Source organism: Lygodium microphyllum, chromosome 23 (genome assembly GCF_053477565.2).
Source record: "Lygodium microphyllum isolate KBCC chromosome 23, Lygodium_microphyllum_v1.1.10, whole genome shotgun sequence".
In the NCBI taxonomy this organism is placed as follows: Eukaryota; Viridiplantae; Streptophyta; class Polypodiopsida; order Schizaeales; family Lygodiaceae; genus Lygodium; species Lygodium microphyllum.
Genome location: NC_141157.1, coordinates 38,942,899 through 38,950,633, shown reverse-complemented (window position 1 = coordinate 38,950,633; position 7,735 = coordinate 38,942,899).

The window sequence follows — 7,735 nt, the reverse complement described above, 5'->3', positions numbered from 1 at the left end:
TATGTGATGAGTTTGTGTTGATTGAGAATAATTTGTTCGAGAGCTCTTTTCAAACTATTGATGATGGAAAGCCTATGATGGAAAGCTGAAGAAGAACCTTTTATATCCTTTACAAATTTGTTATGACTTTTAAATGTTTATCAGATGAGTTAATGAATAACAAAGTTTTCCTTTAGAAGTATTTTTCTAGAGATACAGGTGATAAGTTGGGGTCGTGGTTTGGTGATATTATTGAAGATACTACGGAAGATAAAATTGAGCTCTTTAGTGAACTTATATTCTTCTTTTCTGTAGGTCGCGAGGATGCTTCCTTTCTAAGTGTGGGGATATGTTGAGAGTGGAAAAAGACTGAATTTTTGACTGGTTTTTGTTGTTTTTGAGGACTGAATGGTTGATTTTTAATGGATTTAGAGTGATGTATGGTTGATAATGAAAGTGTTTGAGAGGTTTTTGGATGATATTGATTATGTTTTGGAAGATCCTGATGATTCTTAGTGGAGATATGAAGCTATGTGATGTTCTGATAGGTTTTGTTGAGGTTCTGATTGGTTCAGTATACCTTCTGTATAGCTTTTGTTTTGTTCTGATTTTCTTCAGTATGAAGCATGGATTGATGATTGATGAAGATTGAAATCTTTTGGAAGCTTATTGAATAGTTTTTGATAGTTTGGAATGGTTTTAGTATGAGTTATGAGGTTCTGATGACCTTCTGTAACCCTCTATAAACCTTCTGTAGAGCCTCTGTCTCTGCTCTGTAGCTGTTTTGTATCTGCTCTGGTCCTGTACTGTACTGTTCTGTAGACCTTCTGTAATTTTTATGTAGAAAGTATGTGTGACTTTGGAAAAGTTTTCTAACTTTTGGAAAGGATGAATCTAAGTTCAAAAGATCTAAAAGAAATGGAAGAAGCAGCTACTGAAGACTGAAGAGAAGACTGAAGTGACAGTGACAGTAGTGAGCTGTGAAGAGACACTGTAGTGGCTCTGGTGCCTCTTCACATCAGACATACCTCTTGGGAGGTGCATCCATGACCTAAGAAGGATTATTGAGAGTTATTATGAGATCGTTGTAATGAGGAGATGATGTACTATTGAGAGAGAGAGAGAGAGAGAGAGAGAGAGAGAGAGAGAGAGAGAGAGAGAGAGAGAGAGAGAGAGAGAGAGAGAGAGAGAGAGAGAGCCAGAGATAGTCAATTCTATCAAAACAGTGTAACTATATATGAGAGATTGAGAGAGAGAACTATGAAGACATTGAAGATGAATACTATGTGATTGACTTCCATTCAAAAGATGGTGTATTCTTTTGTGCTCTTTGTTATATTGATGGATTCTATGAAGAAGTTGAAGATTATGGTTGATTATATTAAATCCGTGGGATATATCTACTATGATGATGCATGAAGAATTGCTATTTTCTTTGTTTTGATCATCAAAAGAATGAAATAAAAAGCTTGTTGATGTTACAAGATAGATTTTCTTGCAGTAGAATCCCCTTTTCCTTGGTGTCTCTCTTGGGGCTCCAGCTAAATGATGCCCCTTTCACATTCCTTAATATGAAAATACTGCTTCCATTTTTGTAGAGGAAAGAATTGCTTGTTTTCTCTCTCATTAATTGGTGTCCTTGCTGAGGATATTCCCTAAGAGACCTTCAATTTCTCTTTGAGAAGTGGAAATTTATATTTTCTTTCTAAGTTTTTATAAAAGATGAAAAATGGTAGTACAAGAAATCAACCATTTAGAAAGAACTTGCCATTTGTACTTTCTCATTTTCAAGTAGTTCACATAAACTTTAGTAGAAAAATCCATTTCAACAACGTATAGCTCATGTTTGGGCCACAATGACTAGTTGAGATTAATGCTTCGGTGGAGCCATTTATCCTTTCCATCATTAACTATCAATTTTTTTTCGATGTTATGATCTTCATCTTGCAATAGACTACTTTGTAAAAATATAATATTTATCTAACTTCTTCGTCCTTTCCTACTCTGAACAATAATAATCTTGTAATCATGTCATTTCTAAGTTTCCTTAGTCACCCAAGGGAGAATACTATTGATTTCATGGATATCTTGAAAATGGCTTTCCTCATCTCAAGAAGGGATTGTGAGCCCACAAAGCTTCATGGTCTACGATTGGTTCTTAAAAAATAAATTTGGTATCATGGTCTAGGTGATGAAACTAAAGCCATATGGGAGGCCCTCAAGAATGCATTTCTTCTCCAATATGGTTAAGGTGATGCTTTTGAAGATTTGTGGAGACAGCTCTCAAAACTATGCTAATGTTCTCTTGAAGATTATTCTAAATATGAATCTAAGTTTTTAAGAATCTAGACAAGATGGCCTGCTATCATACCCAATGGAGAGAAAGCCCTTGATTTCCTTAAGAAAGAAAGATTTGTGGTGGACCTTTTCTCTCTTCTCTAAGAGAATGTCAAAAGAAAACTTCTCGATACATTTGAAGAGGCAATGGAAGTGGCAAGAGCTAAGGATTAGAAATTTGCCCAAGTGTTAAAGGGAGAGTACTTGCAATCACAACCCATACCTTCCCAACCCATGGTTATCCAACCCCTACCACTTACTATTCCCATAAATTTTCACATGGGAGATCATAACTAAGAACTACTGGAAAGGATAACTAGTCAACTAGATAATCTTTCAATCAATTTGGTGTAGGGTGTTAGAGTTACACAATAATAGCCTTTGGTAGTAGCTAGTGGTAGAAACAAGAGACCTCTAAGGAGACTAGCAAGGGAATATTTTTTCTACAACTGTGGTGAAGAGGGGAATGGTATGTATTTTTTTCCTTATCCAATAATAACCACAGGAGATTTCCAAACTAGACTACACAACAACAAGTTAGACCTCCTCAAGAAATACATCATGCTCCCACTCCACCCTTTTACAAAACCCAACAACACGGCCACAAATTCTGACCTCTAGTAACATCCCAACCACAAGCTATAATTTTCCCCTTGCTAGAAAATCGTACTATGAACATGATTTGTTTGGAGAAAATAGAACAAGGGAAAGGAAAAATGGTAGAGGTGGATACCATGCCGATTAAGAAAGCTTGGATTGATGAATCTCAAAATCTGCACCATGGCAAGATTTAGATTGGAGATTCATCTTTCAACTCCATCACCCTCTTTTCCCCCTACTTCATCATAGCCTTACCCTTTTTGCCCCCTACTTCATCATACCCTTACCCTCTTCCACCCATATCCTCCATTATCCCTATCCTCCTTTCCCCTACTCCCAAACCCTTCCATACCATCATTCTCTCTACCCTCTCCTCCTCTTTCTCTTCTTATATTGTCACTACCATTATCCCTCTACTTATGTGTGCTTGTTTTCCCACCATTTTGGGTTGCGATGCATAAGTTGTAACTCTTAACATTAGAGTCTTCAATTATATGCTCCATATTGAACCACACATTTTCCTCTCTTTCTCTTTTACATCATCACCTCTATACTCTTGAATAAAAGGTATCTTAGTCTACTTCTAATTTGGCTAAGTGGTGTCCCTTTCATATCCATTAATGTGAGAAGATTGATCCCATTTATATAGAGGCCACAAGTTTTGATTTTCTCCCTTATTGTTATCACTTGTTAGTGACCATTTTGCTAGTGAAGCCCGTATGGATCACTACCAAGCAGGAAAGCCCCTCCCTCATGCAGAGAGATTCCATATCGCTTGACTGTGACCCTTTTTGTTTATTTTGTCTTTTATGAATAGGAAACAAGATGAAATATGAGCTAAAGTTTTAGGATGACATGGAGTAAACCCTAGTTCAGAAGCTTTTTATGCTTGTGCTCATGAGTTGTCCTATATATTTACTTTTCCATTTTCTATTGAGAATTTTTTGCATTCCTATACAAATGTGCTAAGTATGCACACAGAGAAATACCAAGAATTACATCAAGTAGCGTAGTGAAAATAAAGGCACACACAGAAATATGTTCACACTCATGACTTTGTGACCAACAAAGTCACGAAGAGAAAGCGAGCTCGGGCACTAGATAAATTACCTAGTAGTGCAGACAATGATATAAAGGATTGCCTGATACACTCAAAGAGATATCATCTTTTGACATCCCTCCTTGCATTCCTTTACTATTTGCATCTCCTAGGGGGATGACAATGACTCAGAGAGGGCTTCATGAAGGATCTCGTACTAAGCCCAAAAGAAAGCCTACCATTATGATTAGAGAGGTTGAAGAGATGAATGAGATGATGCCCTTTGACATAGAGGAGGAGAGAGTAGAGGATACTCTGCAAAGTTTTAATTGAGCCCTAGCTATCTTTGACAACCTAGAGGGTGTGTAAGTAGTTGAAACATGCAAGGAAGAAAGCCTATCCATCTTGTGCTTGCCAATCCATCTTGTGCTTGCCAATATGTGAGGACTAGAGTCATGTTGCCCTATCACAGTTTAGTGAGGCTGTGGACAATGGAGTAGATGGATCTAAATCTCTTAGTTGATTCTGTGATCAAAGATGTAAATTTTGTTATGGATAAGCAAATACTTGAAAGCATTGAAGCTAAGGTCATGGCTTATGAGCAATGACAATTGCCTATTAAAGAAAAAAGAGTTGCAATAATTGAAAGGCTCAGCCTAGCCAAAGTGGGAAAGTATGAGGGGTCAACCACACACAAGGATGGGAGTGATATAAACCCATTGTGGACACCAAGTTTTCTTGAAGATGATGAAAATCAATTAGTATTTAGTCAATGCTTTCCTTGTTCTTGGTCAATGATAGTTCTTGGTTTTCTTTTCTAAGAATGTATCCTTGCAACTAGGTCATGGTTTATAGTGGCAACTTTCTTGCTCATGTAGGGGGCTTAAGGACATCGCCTGCTAACAACTCCAAGTCAACAAGGTACAAAAAAGATGCGGCTCTTTCACAATACATTAGAAAATTTAATCACACAAAGGTAGACTCCAAGTTAACAAGGTACAAAAAAGATGTGGCTCTTTCACAATACATTAGAAAATTTAATCACACAAAGGTAGATGATGGCATGCATATGCACAACTACCATATCTTGCAATTTATTGTACAGAAAGATCGTGTTCATTTGAGTGAATCATGAACATTATGTTCATCTTTACATATTATAATTTTTCATAATGAGTATTTTCCCAACGATTCAAGGCTCCCCCTTTTTGCAATGAAGTTATTGACCAAGTTTTGGGGAGAGTATCCCCTTCCAGCAAATATAGAGAAAACAATTTTGGTTGAAAAGAGATGTCGGGACCTAAAATGGGGCCCAACACTGGCTCTAAGGCACTAGCCATACCTCTACCACTCACCTAAAACCACCCCACACGGCCTCACGGCCAAGAGCGTCTAAGAACTTTGCATTTGTCTAATTTTATAGTCCAAAAAATAATTCTTTCCCCACTCCTCAAAAGGAGTCCCTAAACATGCTGGTCTTATACACCACGTAGCACACACAAGGAGCACCCCTCGGTTGATCACCACAGCTCCACTATTGTTCTTCTATACCTCGAGGATTGGCCCCAAAATGCACCATGAATATAAAACACATTCAAAACAAAGTTCACTCTTTTGATAAATGATCCAGGAGATGATAGATAAACCTCACCAAATAACCCCTAGGGAACCAAATATCTAGTCATATGGCTTGGGATACCTCACACTCTCAACGTCGGGTCATCACTCATAAAAACAAGTGCTATGCATCTAGGATACGATACCATATGGTGCATCAATTAAAGTGTGAATATGACCATCATGCTCAAACAAATATTCATTGAAAATCAGCAATGTAAAAGTGCGAAGGCAATTCTTTTCATGATTTTTCTTCCACTATGCGAGTGCTTCGTTGCTTAGGGCTAGCACTGAGCTTCCTCCTGCTACTACTCCCTTTTAATGTTAAACAACCATGAACTCTATATGATATGCACCATGAAATATCATAATTTTTCGTACTTTAACCACTCAACAACCCCCCTACTCTCTACTATTTAAAATTGTGCATACATTGATATGTGTAAGGTGTGGTTTTTTATGTAGTTTTCTTTATTGAAAGTGATAAAAACTCACTATAACAAAGAGATAGGACTAAACTGATGCTAAACCTTATGCTTTAGCTCTATCATACGTCCGCACACATAAATCTTATTTTTTCTTATTTGTATGATGCAAAAAATCTAATTTTCTCTCTTTTTCTTTTTTTCTATTTATTTATAGAAAATTATGTGAAGACTAATTACTCTTATAGAAAATAATTTTCTTAGCATGTTTCATTCAATAGGAATGGCAAATGCACATCAAAAACCCAAAAATCACATATTTTTCCTTAAAGTACCTAGTCTTGGATTTTGTGTGTTTTGTATAAAATTATTTTATGACTAGATTTTTCATGATTCTTTCAACATGACCAATCAAACATAGGATTGGCAATCAAATCCAAGCATTACTAACCATTTCAAACAAGAATTCATCATAAAATGGTAAAATCTACCTTTTTCTCATAAAATCGCTCATTATGATGCACGTTTTTCGACGTTGAAGCCCTGCTGACGCTCTTCCATGGTGATCAACGATCCATCCAACTCCAATTCATATCTCTTTCCACTCCCACATCATCGTTTGATCAAAAACACCCATCTCATCCCATCCCCCTAACTTTTACATTGATCCATAAGAGCAGCCTATAAGAGGAGAGAGGAGAGAGAAAGACTGAAATCATATCTTCTTGTATAATGCATCAAATTTGATGATCTCTGTGGTGATGAAGGGTGAGAAAATGGTGGAGCTTACTACCCTGAGGATTCCTTGAATGTATTGATCACAAAAAAGATTTTTTAATCATGGAAGGAGGCACCGAAAAAAATGGCACTCCCCCCTCCTTCCCCCACATTTTGAAGAGATGTGTTGTTTCATTCATAAGCTTGTTTAAGCTTAAAATTTTACTTTTTTTTTTTAATGGTTCACTTTTTCTTGTTCACACTCTAATCGAAGTGGTTTTTTCACTTTTGAGGGACCAAATGCACTCGAATTTGAGATATATCTAGACGGCTGGCTTCATGACGTCAAAATCTATAAAGATAGCCACCATGATGCACATTTGACTTTCAAATCATATGGCTACTTCATAACATGAAATCTTGCAGGGATTAAATGGGGGGTCAAACAAACTCCAATCATGACGAATCGAGACTTGCATTGGGTTCCTAGCATCGAACTCCATCTAGAAAAACATCAACTCATGGATCTGTAAATTTTGCATCAAAATTTGGTCTTTTACAATCTCCCAGGCTCTTTTTCGCTTCAAAAATTGCCTCTAAAATTCATTCTCTAGCGACCACGGCATATGGCGACTCAACCCGTCGAATCCCATGAACTTATTTGCACAAATAACAACCATAGAAAGCATCGAACTACCCATTTTTTTTAAAAAAGCACAAGAACGGCTCTCACCCTACCCCATGACAAAAACCAAGGCATGAAGATCCACAAGGGATAAGGCCAGTATAATCTAATACAAATCCAAAGCAAGTCACTAACCAACTGCTCCAACATGGACTGGCTAAAAGAACCATCAAAGAGGTCATCGTAGTGGTGGCCTGAACTACCTACTTAACTAAGGACAACTGGACCAAGAAGTCCTATTAGGTGAAGACTCCTATAGCTTGGGCCATCTGATATTTCGTTTTAACACATTTTTCTTTCAAAGTTTCCATACTCAAGCATGTAAAAAGGAGGGAG